At 44.6% G+C, this 20453-nt stretch overlaps 1 long non-coding RNA gene across 1 annotated transcript; it reads left to right on the plus strand.

Annotated features, from left to right (window-relative positions):
• The first annotated feature begins 8809 nt into the window (after positions 1-8809).
• Positions 8810-15862, plus strand: LOC311426418. The gene is made up of 2 exons (XR_014686733.1): positions 8810-12973; positions 13102-15862. It is a non-coding gene; the product is annotated as an uncharacterized lncRNA (long non-coding RNA).
• The last annotated feature ends 4591 nt before the right edge of the window (positions 15863-20453 follow it).

Below are 20453 nucleotides of genomic sequence, written 5' to 3' on the forward strand. Positions count from 1 at the left end.
CCAGTCCAAGCCAAGAGCAGCCAGTTTCTTGAGGAGAATGCTGTGGGAGACGGTGTCAAAAGCCTTGCTGAAGTCAAGGTAGACCACATCCACAGCCTTTCCCTCATCCACCCAGCGCGTCACTCTGTCATAGAAGGAGATCAGGTTCGTCAAGCATGACCTGCCTTTCATAAAGCCATGCTGACTGGGCCTGATCGCCTGCTTCCCCTTCAAGTGCTGCATGATGACTCTCAGGAGGATCTGCTCCATGAGCTTTCCTGGCACTGAGGTCCAACTGACAGGCCTGTAGTTTCCTGGGTCTGCCCTCCGGCCCTTCTTGTAGATGGGCGTCACGTTTGCTAGCCGCCAGTCGATTGGGACCTGCCCCGATAGCCAGGACTGTTGATAAATGATGGACAGCGGCTTGGCCAGCTCCTCTGCCAGTTCCCTCAGTACCCTTGGGTGGATCCCATCTGGCCCCATCGACTTGTGCACATCTAAGTGCCGTAGTAGGTCACCAACCAGTTCTTCATGGATAATGAGGGCCACATCCTGCTCCCCATCCCCTTCCACCAGCTCAGGGTACTGGGTATCCAGAGAACATCCGGTATTGCCGCTTAAGACTGAGGCAAAGAAGGCATTGAGCACCTCCGCCTTTTCCTCATCTCTTGTAACTAAGTTTCCCCCCGCATCCAGTAAAGGATGGAGATTCTCCTTAGTCCTCCTTTTTGTGTTGATGTATTTATAGAAACGTTTTTTGTTATCTTTAACGGCAGTAGCCAGATTGAGCTCCAGATGAGCTTTGGCCTTCCTAATTTTGTCCCTGCACAGCCTCGCTACTTCTTTAAAGTCCTCCTTAGTGGCCTGCCCACTTTTCCAAAGCTTATAAACCCTCTTTTTCCTCCTAAGATCAAGCCACAATTCTCTGTTGAGCCAGGCCGGTCTTCTTCCCCGCCAGCTCGTCTTTGGGCACGTGGGAACAGACCGTTCCTGCGCCATTAAGACTTCCCTCTTGAAGAGCGCCCAGCCTTCCTGGACCCCTCTGCCCTTCAGAACCGCCTCCCAAGGGACTCCACCAACCAGTGTCCTGAGCAGCTCAAAGTCAGCCCTCCGAAAGTCCAATACAGCGGTTTTACTGGTCCCCTTCCTGGCCTCGCCAAGAATAGTGAACTCCACCATTGCGTGGTCACTCTGCCCTAGACAGCTCCCGACGATCACATCCTCCACCAGTCCTTCTCTGTTTGTGAAGAGAAGGTCTAGCGGGGCACCTCCCCTGGTAGGCTCACTAACCAGCTGCGTCAGGAAGCTATCTTCCACGCTCTCCAGAAACCTCCTAGACTGCTTTCTCAGGGCTGTGTTGTGCTTCCAGGATATGTCAGGGAAGTTGAAGTCCCCCACGAGTACAAGAGCTGATGATTTTGCGACCTCTGTCAGCTGCCTGTAGAATTCCTCATCCGTCTCCTCATCCTGGTTCGGCGGTCTATAGCAGACCCCGACCAGGACACTAGCCTTGTTGTCCCTGCCGATCCTAACCCAAAGGGACTCGACCTTGTCATTCCCAACCTCGAGTTCTACAACCTCGAAAGACTCTCTAATATAGAGAGCCACACCACCACCCCTTCTATGCTGCCTGTCCCTTCTATAGAGCTTATAGCCAGGCATTGCAGCACTCCAGTCATGAGACTGGTCCCACCACGTCTCCGTGATGGCAACCAAGTCGTAGCCTGCCTGCAGCACGATGGCTTCCAGCTCCTCCTGTTTGTTACCCATGCTGCGTGCATTGGTGTAGATGCACTTCAGCTGGGCCATTGCCTTATCCTCCGGCCTTGCCATTGTTCCCCCTGGCACAGTCCCAACAATCCTAGCCTCAGCCCCATCCCCCTTCCTACCTAGTTTAAAGCCCTCTCAATGAGCCCTGCCAGTTCCTGGCCCAGGATCCTTTTTCCCCTAAAAGATAGGGACCCGTCTGCGGCCATCAGGCCAGGTGCTGAGTAAAGTGCCCCATGATCAAAAAACCCAAGATTTCTGCGTTGGCACCAGCCCCGGAGCCACGTGTTTAACAGGTGGGCTTTCCGTGTCCTCTCTGAACTCCTCCCTGCCACCATAGGGATGGACGAAAACACCACCTGCACTCCCGCTCCATCCACTAACCGACCCAGCCCCCTAAAGTCCCTTTTGATAGCCTTGAGGCTTCTCTCTTCGATGTTATCACTGCCCGCCTGGACTATCAAAAGGGGGTAATAGTCAGAGGGGCGTACCAGGTTAGGAAGCTTCCTGGCAACGTCCCTGACCCTGGCCCCAGGGAGACAGCAGACTTCCCTACGGGTAGGGTCCGGCCGACAAATAGGGCCCTCTGTTCCCCTAAGAATCGAGTCACCAACAACAATAACCCTCCTGTCTTTTTTGGTGGAGGCAGTCCTGAGGCGCGGAGTCGACCTCCTCGCTCCAGGCATCCTCCTGGGAACATTTGCTACCTCTTCCTCACACACCGGCCTCTCAATCTCTAGGGCCTCAAACCTGTTGTGTAAGGGCACCTGGGAAGGTGGGGCCGGAAGGGGAGAGCATCGCCTGCGATGTCGAGCAGGGACCTGTTTCCATTCCTCCTCAGCTCCCAGATCCCCTCCCTCTGCCCGACGGGGACAGGGCAGGGGGTCCGCCCCCATTTGGGGAGTCTCACCTCGGCACCTCCCCTTGAGGCCCTGAATTAATTAACAATAAGCTCAATATTTCTTGCAAAACATTATCATTCCTCAAACATTAATATCTTTCAGATTGGTTTTTGTTTGGTTGGTTTGTTTTTAAAGCCATTTCTATGCTATATTTTTCCTTCATCAGCTTTTTCAAAAAGTCAGTTTCACAATAAGGCTAGTAGAACAGCTAGCCAGACTATAACAAAGAGGCCATCTGTTTCAATTATTTACCTGCACCAGATCCCTCTTATTTATGGAAACCTTCTTCTCTCTTGTCATCTGGGATCACACTGACTGTTGTAGAGCCCAAAGGGACTGCAGTGAACACTAGGCCGATGGAGAGTAGCAGAAGCCATGCAGCAAGTCAAGAGAGAACAGGAGGTGCTACAGAAACCTCAGAGTAGACAACTAGTACTCCATCCACTACATTAATCCAACTTTTATCTTGGAACATATCCCAAATAAAAACTTGTAAATTGGAAAAGTATTATCCTCTGTTTGTGAATAACCTATTGTTCTGAACTTTTTGCTTTGAAGTCAGTACTTGCTCCAGGGTGATTCAACACTGTACTTTGGCTTTGATGTACAATCTTAAAAGCACCATTACAAGCATTTACTGGAAGGAAATACCTTGTTGCCATGGCTACTAGTGCATCACTTGAAATTGTGATATAGCTGGATTTCATCACCATGACACCAATTTTCTCCAGTGCAGCAACAGAGAGACTAGATCATAACTGTATTAGATGTAGTAGTGTTGCATTTCCATTTTTTCACTTCTTAAAGTTTGTACAGGTGAAACCCATGCCTGTAAAGGCAAATCTGTAAACCAAAGAAAACCATGAGAACTTTACAGGAGAAAAAATAAACAGTATTATTGGCTTTGTTTCTTACTAGGAAAGATGAAAAGCAGAATCCTGTATGAAGCCAGCTGTCAGGCTTACCATATCTATTTTGCTAAGAGACAATGGCAGTCAAATTAAGTGCCACTCCTTACAACTGTTTGGCCCTAATCCAATGCTCACTTTCTCATCTGAATGCAAGATGGTGAGGTGTGAGGTAAGGAACGTTTCTAAAACTCTTAGGGTATGCCTTCATTTTAGACAGAACAAGGCAGAGAAGATCCACAGCAGAGAGGGGGAAGCATCCACACAACATTTTTATCCCCAGAGGTTCATATACAGCCAACTCATAGCAGAAAGTGTGACAAAATTGCCATTGTGTTTGGAAATAACCTTTTATTCCAGGTTTGTCATGACTCAGTCCAGTTCATTTTTCCCTATACCTGTCACATAGATGTGTACAGAGACAGCTATTTTGTTCCAGGTATCATAAAAAAAAAAAAAATCTATTGAGAAAGATACAACAAATGAATGAGAAACATTTAAAGGACTTTAAATTTATTTAAAGTAAGGTAATTTAATAAAGAATTTTTATAATCTAACAAGATCCTTTTCTTTATTCGCAATAGCCTAGAAGACTACAATAAGACGTTATTTTAATGAGTTTAGTCTTCTAAGTAAGTTCTCTGTAATACTTTAGCCATTCTCTTGCTCTCTCAAATTTGTCAGATCAGAATACAACAAGGATGAATGAACACCATGGAGGAGATGTTGATTTCTGGAAATCATCCAAACCTCAAAAGAGGACCAAAGTTCAGAGCACCCATTTCTTTAAATAAAAATCTAGTCATTCAGTTTCAGTGTCTCCTGGTCACCTTAACTTGCCAAACCATGTCAGAGAGGATTCTTCTCTGTATTTACAACCACTTAATAGAAATGTGAATCCAGTACTATGTGAATGTTAATGTTCCAACCAGTAATGCTGCAGATGCTTAAAATAGATCCCAGTGGCTTCTCATAGTCTCTATTTTCCACTCTTCTACACAAGGTTTAAGAAATGCAATCAAACTTTGAAAAATAATGCTTCATTCAGGTTCATCTGGGGAGCAGAGAAGGCTTTTAATTTTACAGAAAATGAAGCAAAAACCCAGCCTGTCCATTCCTTAGAAAGTGGTGATAGAGAGCCATGCTCTATGGGGTTGCTGACTGGATTTATTGTATGTCACACAGATCAAAAGTGTAGGCAGCTAAAAAGTCCTGATACCCAGTTGGGTATGATCGTCTGTGAGCACAACAGACACTGACAGTGCCACAGCACAATACTTCTGCTTGCCAAGTTAATTAAGTTAGGATTGAATGCCCATGGATAGGAGATAATATCAGCCACATACAAAGGATACGTGATATGGTAATTAGATTTATAAGAACTGCTTTGTCTTTCTGACAGGGAGACAAAAATGTGCTGCTGCTAAAGAGATGGGACTCCTGCCATATTCAAAAGCATGCTTTATTTGTATTTTTTTTCCTTTATTATTTCTATTTCCCATTTAATAAAAATCTGAGCCTTTGAGCTATATGCAAGGGAAATGGCAGAAAAGGTGACAAGCCCAGGAAACTGCCAGAAGTGAACTTCTCAACTCAAAGCAACATCTCAAGGCAGGCTGTAAATAGGATTACTTTTATTAGGCTACTGCGTGCTACAGCCATTCTCATTAAGGGCCTGTAACTCTGCACACAGTGGAGTGACGGCAGCCCAAGCCTTGGGGACCCAGAACAGTGCCCCCAGTGCTGCACATCACTCAGGTGGAACCACCCCCTTGAGTCAATAACAGTGTCCAAAGCATAAAACAGGATTTCAAAATGCCTTACAGAAGATGGGCAGGTGCTAGGATTACCCTTTCAACAGAAACATGGATTGTCAAAAGAGGACCAGAGGAACCATCAAGACCCCCTTACATCATCACCAGGTCACCAAGTTGACATCAGAGAGGGCCTTAACCACCAATTTTATGGAAATCTTCCCACCCCCCAAGCAACCCCCACCTCCTAGTCCAGTGTCTGAATCACAAGAGGCTTGAGTTAGGTAGTGCTCAGTCTGGTTTGAGTCTTGAAAAGAAATAATCAAGGCTTCAGATAAGTCCCTAAGCATTTCTGAGGTCTGGGCCACTGGGATGCAAGGTGAGGTGTAAAGATCTAACCCTTCTGGGGGAAGTGCAAGAATTATGGCCATGTCTGCACCCCGGACTTATGGGGATGAAAAAGAACAGATCCAAGAAATTGAAATAATGGAATAGCAATGCAGTGAGATTCCTGGTGAGACCAAGATATGTAGCAAAATTTGTAGGAAGCACCCGTTACTGTAGCTCATACTCATTAGAGGTAATCTTACATTTGCAAATCAGCCTGACTTTCCAGGAAAGGGGAAAGCTCATGTGAAGTTATCACTTCTCCCCACTGGAGTCTGAAATATATATACGCATGTGCACACACACACACACACTTAATCATTTGCAGCTTCAGTTTCTCCAAGCCTGGGAAAAAATTTCTGGGAAAAAAAAATTAAAAATGAGGCTGGTAAAAAGGTACCACACTACAGGAGGCTGGAAATATAACTCAGATACTCATTTCATGCATTTTATTACATCTCTGCAGTCCTTCATTGCATGAATGACTTTAATGCTAAAGTTTTCCCCAAGACAAACATTTCAATAGACATTCAAACTGCATCAACTGAAGTATCTTCAAAGTATGAGCTAATTTGAATTCCTGACCCAATGTAGCAACAGAGGGGAGCTGGAAAGCTGTGGGCCAGACTGAAGACAAGATTTAAATCACATTTGCCTCCTGTACTTAACTCCGACTCTGCAAATGCACATCAGTATTTGTGTCATGAACTAGCACAATTTTAAACACTGTGTTTAAAGATGATATACATTTATGCATTGCTATTCTAATACTTTTGAATAACATTAATGAATTATTACTAAATTGGATTAGTTTATAAAAAATGTTTGGGTATATCTTGCAGGAAGAACTTGTAGGAATACATTTAAAATATCTTTATTTTTTCCTTCCTCAGAGAGGTTTATAGGAATATATATCTCTCAAAACATACAAAAAGATGCTAAAAAGATTTTATATTTTGTGATCTGATTATACTTATTCTGTTACAGCACAAGAACACTATTTGGAAAATTAGAGTTTTAGTCCAGTCACCTTCTTAAGATTCCTATTTATATTCCTGAATGACATCTCCTATTTCTCCTAGTGATTTTACTTTGTTTGCATGGTACAAATTATCATCTGCATAGAGGAAGACCAGATCCAAATTCATTCCTGATTTATCACTACCAATGAACTAAAGGGTAAATAAAGTCCATTAAAAACAAGGTTAAAAAAATGCACGCAGTATGAGGAATAAAATGGATAAGCTAGAAGTCTTGGCCCAGTCCCACAGCTATGACATCACCGGCATAAGTGAAACCTGGTGAGATGAGTCCCGTGGCTGGTGTGGCGCAATAGATGGTGTAGTGGGTTTACGTGGCAAGGTTTTGGTAGCAGGGGGCCATAGGGGTGGCTTCTGTGAGAAAGATCTAGAAGCTGCCCCATGTTTGGTAAGGGCCCCATTGTTTTCCAGAGCTGAGCCAATAAGCGATGTTGTTTGTGCCTCTGTGAGAGCATATTTAATACAGGGAAAACACACACAGCATCTGGGAGAGTGAGAGGAGTGAGGAACAGCCTTGCAGGCACCAAGGTCAGTGTAGAAGGAAGGGGAGAGGTGCTCCAGGTGCAGGAGCAGAAGACTCCTGCAGCCTGTGGTGAGGACCATGGTGAAGCAGGCTGTCCCCCTGCAGCCCATGGAGTACCACGGTGGAGCAGGGTTCCACGCTGCAGCCCGTGGAAGAGACCACGGTGGAGCAGGTGGACCTGCACCGATGGAGGCTGCCTCCTGTGGAAGACCCCTGCCAGAGCAGATTCTGGGCCGGACCTGTGGCCCGTGGAGAGGAGCCCACGCAGGAGCAGGTGACCTGGCAGGAGCTGCTGCCCGTAGGGGACCCAGGTTGGAGCAGTTTTCTCCTGAGGGATGGACCCCGTGGTACGGACACATATCTGGAGCAGTTCTGGAAGAGCTGCTGCCTGTGGGAAGCCCACGCTGGATCAGTTCATCAAGGACTGCATCCCATGGGAGGGAACCCACGTTGGAGAAGGGGACGAGAGTGACCGAGAAGGAGCAGCAGAGAAGAAGCACTATAGGCTGACAGCAATCCCCCTTCCCCCATTCTCCTGAGGTGCTCGGGGGGAGGAGGTGGAAGAGGGTGGATGAGGGGGAAGGTGCATTTGGTTTCTTTCCTTTGTTTCTCACTTCTCTAGCTTGTTAGTAATAAGCAATAAATCTTACTGTCTCCCTATGCTGAGTCTGTTTTGCCCGTTACAATAATTATTGCGCGATCTCCTTGTCCTTATCTCAACCTTTGAGCCCTTTTCATCGTATTTTCTCCCCGTTCCTCTTTGAGGAGGGGGAGTGAGAGAGCGGCTGTGGTGGAGCTCGGCTGCCCACTCGAGCGGAACCACCACAGATGGTTACAGGCTCTTCACTTCATCTCATTGTACAGCATATGTCCAGCGGTATTCAGTGTCGCGTTAAGCGTTACGGGTCCGGTTGGATTCAGGGTACTGAACTATCACAATCAGAGATTCACCAATAACACATTAACCATTATGGGTCTGGTCGGATTCAGAGCACTGAACTACCACAGTCATGGATAACGTATAACAGCCCTTACTCTAGTCACGTTCAGTGAGAAATATCACAGCTAGGAACAATGCAATCAAGTGCAATTTCTTACAGCAACAGGTACACAGGTTCTTTGGATTGCTGGTGATAGTTACTGTCTGCAAAAGCAAGCTAGCATGCATAAAATTCACAGGTGCGCAGCCTGGAAATTAACAAGGTAAAAGGCACAAAGACTCTATAGAGATTTCTAAGTTTCCGCAGAGACATACAGTATAACCAAGTGTTCAGATCTCACCCAAAGGAATCCAAATGGGGGGGGGGGGGGGGGGAAGAGAGGCTCAGCCCATCAACTGATCCCAGGAGTCTCGAGGTCTTCAGGATGGTGTATTCCCTCGGGATAGTATCTCCCCTGACGGTGGTATCTTCCCTAACATCCCCTCTCTCTTAGGCCAATTTATATTATTTTCTATGCTTTCCAGTAGGAGGGTTCAGATTCCAGGAACTAATTATAATAGCCCTGCCTTTTCTAGAAGTAATAATGAATATGTAGGAGCCTAGGAGCATAAAAACCAGCCGCTTTATGTAACTGGTGTGCGTCTTGGTGGAGCAGAGACTCCTGGTGCACCCAGCGCTGTTTGCTTACCTCTATTCATTTAATAAATTGTAAAACTTTGTAATCCTATTTGGGACTCAGTCATTTGTTACAATTGGGGGCTCGTCCGGGATGGCTTTGTGTTGAGGGATTTTTTGAAACATCAAAAATCCCATGGCTTGCTGTAGCTGAGCAAACCAAGCTACCAGGGCAACTATGAGAAGTTCCCATGACAGTGTTCCCACATCGCCCAATTGAGGAATTCAGAAAAATATTGTTACCAGTAGCTGGCTTCAAGGACAAGGTCTACGTGACTGCTAATCACAAGGGGTTGTTTTCTTGCAGGTGGGGTTGTTTTCTTGCAGTTGTTTGTCTGAGTGCTTTTGACCAATAATCTTGTGTGAGACACTATCCACCCCTGTTAAGTTCACTTTAAAAGTTAGGCTATTCGGGCAATGAAATGGAGCATGATCTGACTCTACTGGTGTCTGTCGTGCTTTCGGCCGTGCTTCCTGTAACAGCTTTGGTTCCTGAATTCTGATTTGATCTAGGAGAGGCGCCCCACCATTTGGTGGCTCCTGTTCGAGTCAGGTCAGGACTAATGCCATCTTGAACCTGAATAAAGGTAAGCAAAGATTTTGATTTTTTGTATGAGCTCCCTTGCTGGCTGCAGCACTATATTTTGCCCGTAATTCTGCGCGCGAAGATCCGAACAAAGACGACAGAGTCGTAAGTATTTAAGGTGTATACCGTTTGGTGGGGTGGGATTCGGTTGCCTATGTGTGTAAGAGTGTGACTGAGACAGAACTCAGTTCCGAAGTGAGTGTGGAGGTCTTCTAACCGCGGTTCCAATCTAACGTGAGGGACTTGGCCGGTGAAGGACCGAAGCGATTCCTATAGGATTTGTGGGTGGGTGATAGGTTCTAAACCCCCTGCAAGACACTCTTACTAAGGTAACCAAGGGCTGTGGGAATTGCCATAGTAAAATTCCTAGATGGGTCAGACGAAATCGAAGACCAATGACCAGAAGAAAGGGAGCAAATTACCAGACATACCACCAGAAAGTCCATTAGGAATAATGATTAGAAATTGGAACGATAAGGGCCCCAGAAAAGGAAAAAGTAAATTAAAAATGGTTTAGTACTGTATGATAGAATGGCCAAAGGAGCTTTTAAAACCACATGTCCTTTGGCCTGTTTTTGGATCCTTTGAAGACTGGATTTGCCAAGCCTTAAACATACATGTTAATTCCAAGGACCCTTTTAGCCAGGAGGAAAGTGATTATGCAGGATTATGGATCAGGACTTCACGTCCTTTTCCAGCCTCAATATTTACACTAAAAGCAGACGAGAAATTTGAAGAAGAAGAAAAACGGGAAAAAGAAAAAGATGATAAATGGGAGCCATTGGATAACCTACCACCTCCATATCCTAACAATCCACCCCCGGCGGCGGCGCCCCCTCCAGTGGCCGTGGTATCTCCAGCAGTACCACCGTTGCCCCTGCCTCCACCACTAACAGCAACGGAATTAGACCAACCTCCGGCTGCATGTACGAGAAGTAGGACTGCCGTATCTGAGAGAGCTTCTCTATATCCCCTAAGAGAGGTACCCCTAGGAGTCAATCTGGGATGCATTGGGTTTGTGGCAGTCCCATTAAATACCACAGATGTAAGGAATTTCAAGAAAGAAATGGGGACCCTATTAAATGACCACCTTGGAGTAGCTGAAAAACTGGACCAATTCCTAGGCCCCAATACTTATACCTGGGAAGAAATACAGCCCATTTTAGGGATCTTATTTACTGCTGAGGATTAGAGGAATTACTTAGGGAAGCACAGAAAGTATATGTTAGGAGAGATGAGGAAAAACAAAAAGCAAAAGACAAGATCTTTGTAGCAGCAGTAAGAGAAAGTCAGAAAAAGACCTTGTCCGGAGAGAGGGAGGAATCTTATATCAAGAATTAATAATAAAAAATTTAAGGGCATTAAGAGAACCAAAGGAAATAGCAGTGGTACTTGTGAAAGGACACCAAAAGGGATTAGATTACCGAACCAGAGGAAATAATCTAGCAGATAAAGAAGCCCAGGAAGCAGCCTTGAGGACTCAGGTTGCTAAAATTAATATAGTATGGGAGGAAGAAAGGCGAGAGGGAAGAGAAAAGAAGTTTACCCCTGAAGAACAAACAAAACTGGAGAAAATAGGGGCTAAGTTAGAACAAGGAAAATGGACACTGCCAGACGGGCGAGAGATATTGCCAAAGGCTTATGCGAGGCAAATATTGGGACATTTGCATTCACAAACACATTGGGGTACAAAGGCGTTAAGTGATCATTTACTTAAACAATTTGGTTGCATTGGGATTTTTGAAATAGCAAAGCAAATTACACAAGGTTGCTTAATTATCAGAAGATAAATAAGAAAGCGTTTCGACAAGCAGTCACGGGAGGGAGAAAAACAGCTTATAGGCCTTTCGAGAAAGTACAAGTTGATTTCACTGAATTGCCCAAAGTAGAGAGGATAAAATATTTATTGTTAATAGTAGATCATTTAACACAATGGGTAGAAGCTTATCCCGTAGCACAAGCTACAGCACAAATGGTGGAAAAATTCTATTAGAACACCTGATACCTAGATATGGGATAATCCAGTACATTGATTCTGACCAGGGCACACACTTTACTTTTAAAATAATAAAATTATTATGTCAGTCATTAGGTATTCAGTGGGAATACCATACTCCGTGGCACCCACAAAGCTCAGGGAAAGTCGAAAGACTGAATCAAACAATAAAACAACAGTTGGCCAAATTAACGATCGAGACATAAATGCCCTGAACGAAATGCTTACCATTGGCACTTTTAAACCTAAGAACTAAAGCACACAGTGAGACTGGATTATCGCCATATGAAATGTTATATGGTATGCCTTATTCTCAAGGGATGCCTACAGGGAACAATGTAGTTGAGGATCGTAGCATCCAGAAATATATAATTACTATTGGAAGGAGATTACAAGAGCTAAGAGAAATTGGAATGATGGCTCAAACACCACCTTTAGGATTTGCTAAATCATAAGATACAACCAGGAGACAAGGTCTTAATAAAAACCTGGAGGGAAGAATCATTGAACCCCCAATGGGAGGGAATGTACCCTGTTTTACTTACTACTGAAACAGCTGTGAGAACAGCAGAAAGGGTTTGGACCCACGCATCTAGAATAAAAGGACCAGTAACTACTGAAACTTGGAGGGTTGAGTCCGCTCCTGGGAAACTGAAACTAAGGCTAAAGTGGGACTAATATTCTTGCATGAATTAAGGGCACCAGATAAAGAGGACAAGCCTGAAGGGAGGAAAGGGAGAAGGCAAGACCAGGGCGGGACCCTCCACTGCGGTCTGTAAGGTCTACCAAGGGAGGCAACCCCTATGGGTATTGACTGCTGAGTGAGAGGACCTCGACCGGACTTCTCCCGCACTAAGGTTGGGTTGTCCTGAGAAAATTACAAAAGAACCTTTTTTTTTTTAAACCCATATAAAATTGTGATTCGTTTTCCAGGAGCTGGATCACCCCGACAGGCTGAACAGTAACACAAGCCTGAATCAACCCTGAAAGCGGGCCCAACCCCTTGATTGAAGGCGTTTGCCTATTATGATCCAGCTACGTGGGCAGAAGACAGATCCTGGGGTTATAGGACCCCAATATATATGCTTAATAGAATAATTAGGTTACATGCTGCAATAGAAATAGTTGTAAATAAAACCAGATATGCACGTGGATTAATTGCAAAGCAAAATACCAAGATGAGAACTGCTTTGTATCAAAATCGCTTAGCTTTGGATTATTTACTAGCACAAGAAGGAGGAGTCTGTGGAAAATTTAACCTTAGTAATTGCTGTTTAGAGATTGATGATGAGGGTGTTTCTTCCTAGTAGCTGGTAGAATGCTATGTTTTGGCTTAGGATGAGAAGAGTGCTGATAACATGCTGATGTTTTAATTGTTGCAGAGCAGTGCTTACACCAAGCCAAGGACGTTTCAGCTTCTCACTCTGTCCTGCCAGCGGCCAGGCTGGGGGTGCAACAAGAGCTGGGAGGAGGGCCGGACTGCTCGGGGTTAGGCTGGGCATCGGACAGCAGGTGGTGAGCAATTGCATTGTGCATCACTTGTTTCGTACACATTATTACTAGTAGTGCTATTATCATCATTATTGTCATTATTATTATTATTATTATTATTATTATTAATTTGTCTTTATCTCAACTCACAGGCTTCATTTTCCTGTTTCTCTCTCCCATCCCAGAGAGGGAGGGGGGAGGGTGAGAGAACGGTCATGTGTTGTTTAGCTGCCCGCTGGGTTAAACCACAACAGAAGGAAAAGCTGTAAATGAACTTGTAAAGGAAATGAAGAAAATTGCACGTCCCAGTTCAAACTTGGAATGGAATCGATCTAGGAGGATTATGGGGGGAGCTTTATGGGCGGTGATTGGTTTGCTAAAATAAGGATGGTTGTATTGGGGATATGTGGAGGATTGTTAATAATTCCATGTTTAATACCCTGTATTACCAGACTAATACACTCGGTTATACAAGGAATGCAAATATCTGCGGTACCTGTTGACCCAGAACCAGGGAAAAAGAAAACCCATTCCCTGATGATAATAAAAACAAACAAAGTTCCAAAATTTGTATCAATTCGTCAAGTATTGACTTGATTGGAAAGGAAAACATGAATCAATACCATGAAAAGGGAGATGAGGGATTGTGAAATGTGTTCATGATTCGTGTCAATATGGAACAATGCTAGGGCCGCATGATATGATGAAATGTGACCTTCTGTCTTACATGCCCTTGTATAACCACAAGTCTAAGAAAAACAGAGTGGTTAATGTATATAGTTCTTATATCTTGCAAAGGAATGGTCCAGCAATTTGTGTCAATAGGGGATAAGAGAACAAAGGGGTTTCAGAATAACTGCTAACTATTATGACTGTTGCATGAGACACTATGCAAGTCTCTGACATCCAGCCAAGATGGACAAAGGAGAAGGGCAAGAAAAAAAGCCTGGGAGGAAGACTATGAGCCTTCGGCACAAGAGACCCCCAGAGGGACCACCAGAGACTGATATACATGCTCCAGTAGGAGGGTTCAGATTCCGGGAACTAATTATAATAACCCTGCCTTTTCCAAAAGTGGTGATGAATATGTATTAGCCTAGGAGCATAAAAAACAGCCGCCTTATGTAACTGGTGTGCGTCTTGGTGGAGCAGAGACTCCCGGTGCACCCAGCGTTGTTTGCTTTCCTCTATTCATTTAACAAATTGTAAAACTTTGATTGTAATCCTATTTGGGACTTAGCCATTTATTACAAAATGGTACCTCTGACAGGGCTCAGTTTACCTTCATTCTAGTGCTCTCAGACATACTGAACTAATTCAAAACTATCTTCTATACTGGCCTAGAGAAAGCTCTCTCAGCTCCTAGCAAATGGTCCCTCAGATTTCAGCACACTGTGAATTTGGGGCATTGAAATATGCAGGAGTGAGAGGTAGAAATAAAGCCAAAGTGATACATCTGTTAGCCTCAAAATATGTCCAGCGGTATTCAGCAAAACTGTGAGATAATGACCCCAAATTCTATATTCACAGGGGAAATTTACTGTGCTCTGTGCTTAGTTTTCAATGCTTAGTTATGTAGGCTTCCTTGTGCTATTGTTGCACAGCTGTTTTTAACCTGACATAATGAATTGCCTCTTCAGGTCTCAGCAAGGATAATTATTCTCCGAGCTACTCACATAACCACCCTCATCGCACACAGGGAGAATGCCAAAGTCAGGAGAGCTTGACAAAAAATACAGAAAGAAGGGAGAGAAGAAAAAAAAAAAAAAAGAAGTAACAGAAACTCCTGACAGCTTAGGCTCAACAGGTGACTGAAGTCAAACTGAGCAGATAAACCCTTCCTTACAGAGAAAGCAGACTTCAGGCTGTTCAGGGAACTAGTCAGCAAGGAGCCCCTGGTGTGGTGTAATTGCCTGAAGTAACTAGGAAAATAAAACTAACATTCACATTTTAAAGAAAATGTACAGCATTGAAGAGGCTTTCAGGGTAGGGTGTAGCTGCGTTACCTGAGCGTTCCCTAGGCTTCCAACCTTAGATGCTATCGCGCTGGGGAAACCTGATGTGCTAGCTCTAAGGAACAGTATGGAGCGTAGAGTGGAGTGGAGACACCACGGCTAGGCTCTGTAACCAGGTGGAGACTCGACTGGTCTTGTGCACACCGAGACCAATAAGCTGCACTTTTTGCTACCCTGAGCCAAGGACCTGTCATGTTTTGACAAATGCTGTATCCTAGTGTACTTTTTGATCATTATAATATCATTATAATACCAAAACACACCTCCATCCCAAAAGCTACCCGCCTCCAAGGTGCGACCACCCCTCACTGAGCACGCGCTCTGAATTTCTCGGAACCTATTACTTTAAACGGAGACAGGAGAACTTTTCACCAATCATAACTAAGATATGCTTGACTAGAGCCACTCAAGCTTCACCTAAAAGATAGAAAATAATATAAATTGGCCTAAGAGAGAGGGGATGTTAGGGAAGATACCACCGTCAGGGGAGATACCATCCCGAGTGAATACAACATCCTTAGGACCTCCTGACTCCTGGGATCAGTCGACGGGCTGAGCCTCTCTTCCCCCCCCATTGGGACGCCTTTGGGTGAGATCTGAATACTTGCTTATAAACCTCTATAGAGTCTTTGATCCTTTTAGCGCGTTTATTCCTAGGCTGCGCACCTGTAACATCTGTAACACCTATAACATCTATAACACCTGTAACATCTGTAACATCTATAAACATCTATAACACCTGTAACATCTGTAACACCTACAACACCTATAACACCTGTAACACCTATAACACCTGTGTATTTTATGCATACTAGCTTGCTTTTGCAGACAGTCACTATCGCCGGCAATCCAAAAGAACCTGATTATCTGTTGCTGTAATAAACCATACTTGATTGCATTGTGATAACTCTCATTAAGTGCAACAAGGGTGAGGGTGGTTATCCGTGATAGTTCAGTGTTCTGAATCTAACCAGACCCCCAGGCAGTTAATGCATTTTTGGTGAATGTCTGAACGGACCCCCAGGCTGTTAATGCGTTGATGGTGAATGTCTGACTGGACCCCCAGACGGTTAATGTGTTTTTGGTGAATGTCCGACTGGTTCAGTACCCTGAATCTGACCGGGCCTGTAACGGTTAATCAGCTACACCCCTTAACGCGACAGTAAAATTGGCGTAGTCGGCAGGATTGCTATGGATAAACTTCTGCAAAAATACAAGTGTGCCCCTTCCCAGGCAGGGAAGGAGTGGGCCCAAAAGTTTTGGAAAGATGAGGAAAAGGTGGTGGAGCGCATTAAGCAGTGTCAGGCTTCACGAAAGATTGGTCAAAGAAAGGGTAAAGGTGCGATTTGTGCTGTGTTAGGAGACTGTTTGTCTTGTGCTCAGCAAGAAGCTAAGGAAACTCCTGCTCCCAAACTGATCTCTGATGCGGAACATACCGCTTTGAAATCAGAGAATGAAATATTGAAGTCATCATTGGCCTTTGAAAGGGAGACCGGAAAAGCATTAGGAGTCAGAGTGGATAAACTTGTGAGCAAAAATAATTATCTTAAACAATTGCTGGAGAGGGTTAGTCATCTGTTAACTAAAATACAGCCTTGTGCTCCGGTTAAGCAGATTCGTAGACTGTTGTATAATGCAGACCCTGAAAGCTGGGATGGTGATATCTGGTTTGACAGTGATGATGGTGTTGAAGAGATTTCTGATTCTGAACCTCAATCGATTTCCTTGAGACCTTTGGTTAAGACTGAGAATACTGTTGATGATAATGATGAAATCCGCACTACTGTGCGAACAATTCCGTGGTCACCGGCGGAGTTAATTAAAATACAGGAGAAGTTCTCAAGGCGACCAGGGGAATCGGAGGTGGAGTATGTGTGGCGAGTTTCTCTTGAAGGAGGAGATCGAATTATGTTGAGTGAGGAAGAAGCAGGTGGCTTTTGGGGACCTGGAGTGTTTTTAACCACCACACCAGGAGACCATAGTTACTCTATCACTGCACGGGCGGCATATTGGGCAGGTGGTATAGATCCCCAAGAGAGAGGGGAACCCCTGGAAATTAGAGCTACAGGCTATTCTGACCTGGCTGTAGCAGTACAAAAAGCAGCCTGTATTCAGGCGATATATGAAAGAGATGAATTTAGGAAATCCCCGATGTTGGCTCCCATTGATCCTGTTCGGTTAACTCCTCTCATTCGTGGTCTCCCTGATTGTCTTAAGATGTTTGTAGCAAACACCCAGGATCGCATACAAGCTGCTCCTAGGGATGGTGATCGTGGTCGTAGGCGGAATCCAAACCCTCCTATTCCCACATGGAGTGAATTTTTCCAAGACCTAGATAAATACGGACGCCGAATGGGCTGGATTAATTCATCCAGTATTAAGCCCCAAGATCACTCTCGGTGAGTCCAGCAAATCCACACTAAAAATCCCAGATACCCTAATTTTTAAAACAGGTTCAAATTTAATAAAGAACGGGATGAGCTCTGGCGTAAGGCCCTAGCTTTGGGTGCATCCCGACCACTCTTGCGTGGTGCCTCTGTAGATGACCTCTGTAAATTAGTCCAATCTCTAGGTAAGAAAGATGTTCCAGATGGAGGGGATTGTCTAACAGGAAAAAATCCCGTCCATAAAGAATGTACACCTTCAGCACCAAGCTTAATTGACAAAACAGAACCTCAGCAAAAAAACTCCTATCCCCGGGGAGGGCAGTGAGCCACCCTGCTCGGCGGGTATTAGCAATTCAATGGCTCTCTAATGAACAATCTGACCCTATCATTGCCATTCCTGTTGGACCCCGAAAAATATTGGTAAATTTTCTTATTGACACTGGGGCCCAAATGTCAGTAATTACACATGAGACCGCACAGATCCTGGGCATAACACCTGGTCGACGCAGGGTTAAATTTACAGGAATCGATGGTGTGGAAAAACAATGCCCTACCGCAAAAATTTCACTCTGGTTGCCAGAGGAACAAAAATTAACCAGGGTAGAAGTATTAGTTGGTGCTGCATACACTAATATTTTAGGATTTGATGTACTGCGTGGTCGTATGTGGAAACTCCCTGATGGAACGGTGTGGAGTTTCGCGACATATCAAAGGGATTCGGACACAGTAAAACTGAGCCTGCTACAAACATCTATACCCTTACCTCCCTCTAAAATTACTAATGTTCGGCAATATCCGTTGCCAGCAGCAGCACTTATGGGGATTGACGGGGTGGTGACAGAATTGGAAGAAAGAGGCATTATTAAAAGGACCCATTCACCTTATAATTCACCAGTGTGGCCAGTAAAGAAATCAACTGGGCAGTGGCGCTTCACCGTGGACTACAGACAGTTAAATGCTAATACCGCACCCTTAACTGCTGCAGTCCCAAACATAGCAGAAATAGTGACATTAATACAAGGCGCTGCCCATCCTTGGATGGCTGCTTTGGATGTTAAAGATATGTTTTTTATGATTCCTCTCCTTGAGCAGGACAAAGCTCAGTTTGCTTTCACCTGGAAAGGAATCCAATATACTTTTAATAGGCTTCCACAAGGATACAAGCATTCTCCCACAATTGCCCATAATACTTTGGCTAAAATTCTAGCAGAAATTCCTATTCCACCGGATAACACAGTATATCAGTATATAGATGATATCCTGATAGGGGGAAAGGATCAGGAAAGTGTAAGAGGCACAATGGAAAACATCCGGAAGACACTGACTGATTTAGGATTGGAAATCCCTGACTCAAAGTGCCAAGGGCCTGCACAGGAAGTTAAATTCCTGGGAGTATGGTGGGTAAATGGAGCTGCCTCTATTCCTCAGGACACGCTGGAAAAAATAGAACATGGACAAAGACCTTCTAGTGTAAAAGAATTACAACAAGTATTGGGTGCTTTAAGTTATTGGTGTAAACGTATTCCAGGTTTTGCTATCATTGCGCGTCTATAACTTACTTAGGAAAGGAAAATCATGGGAGTGGACTGAACAGCATATTAATGCAATAGAATTATTAATAAAGGAATTGAGGTTGTTCCAACAGCTTGGCCCCATACACCCTACTGACCCTATCCATGTGGAATGGGGGTTCAGTGAACATGGCTCTCATTGTAACTTATGGCAAAGGGGGCCAGAGGGACCCGAGAGACCATTAGAATTCAGCTCCCACTCCTTCAGTGATACTGAAAGAAGGTATTCGGATCTTGAGAAGGGATTATTGTCTCTAGTGCGAGCAGTGAAACAGACAGAGCAATTAAGGAGAAAACAGAATGTGATCGTCCGAGGACCTTTCCGTATCCTGGATGTAGTCCGTAAAGGAACAATACCACCTGCTGGCATTGCTCAGAAGCCCACGGTTCGTAAATGGTATGCCTATCTAGAAGGTATTAGTGAGATTATGCCAATCACTGAGGGTAATACTAAAATATACAAACTACAAAAGGATATAGATAGTACCCTCCTGTTTCAGCTTCCACCGACCAAACCATCCCCGATCCAGGAAGCACCTCCTCTAAAGGAAGACAGTGATCTTACAGGAGTGTGGTTTACAGATGCCTCGTCTCATAGGGAAAACAATAAGTGGAAATACAAGGCTGTGGCATTGGAAGTAGCAACAGGAGAGAAACTGATTGAAACCGGTGAAGGCAGTGCACAGGTAGGGGAACTCAGAGCAGCTTTATTAGCTGCACAACATGGTGCTACCCATATCTATACTGACTCATATGCTGTTTTTAAAGGAGCTACCGAGTGGATCGGTCACTGGGCAGTTAATGATTGGCAGGTAAATAGAGTTCCAGTCTGGCAAACCGAAAGTTGGAAACAACTGTTAGAGATAGGAAAGCAGCGAACACTACATCTAGGATGGGTAAAAGGACATGATCAGTCAAACACTGTAGCTGCCCAATTCAATCAGCAGGTAGATAGCCTCACACGGTTGCGACAAGTTGATGTCACTAATGATAACCAAGAGTGGGAACGGTTGCTAGAATGGTTACATGTTAAGCGTGGCCACACCAGACGGGCTGACTTATACCGGGAAGGTATAGCTTGAGGATGGCCCGTATCAGTCAAACTGTGTGAACAAGTGGTGACTGCCTGTTCCCAATGTCGCTTACGGCTTAACAAGGACCATCCGAGTAAGGCACCTCCCTTGCACATTCGGGACAGGAAAACATTGTGGCACTCCTGGCAGATTGATTACATCGGCCCATTGCGATCATCAGGAGGGAAAAAGTATGTTCTAGTAGGAGTAGAGGTAATATCTGGCCTCACTATGGCTGCTGCTTTTGCATCAGCTACTGGGGAAAACACGGTAAAAGGACTAAAAGGATGGTTTAGTACACTCCCCCTACCTGAAGAAATTCAAAGTGATAATGGCTCACATTTTACAGCTGCAGTGGTACAGGACTGGGCCAGAGAGGAAGGGATCCGATGGGTATTCCACACCCCCTATTATCCTCAAGCAAACGGTATTGTAGAACGCACTAATGGATTGGTTAA

The sequence above is a fragment of the Aythya ferina genome, assembly GCF_964211825.1.
Source record: "Aythya ferina genome assembly, chromosome: W".
Lineage (NCBI taxonomy): Eukaryota > Metazoa > Chordata > Aves > Anseriformes > Anatidae > Aythya > Aythya ferina.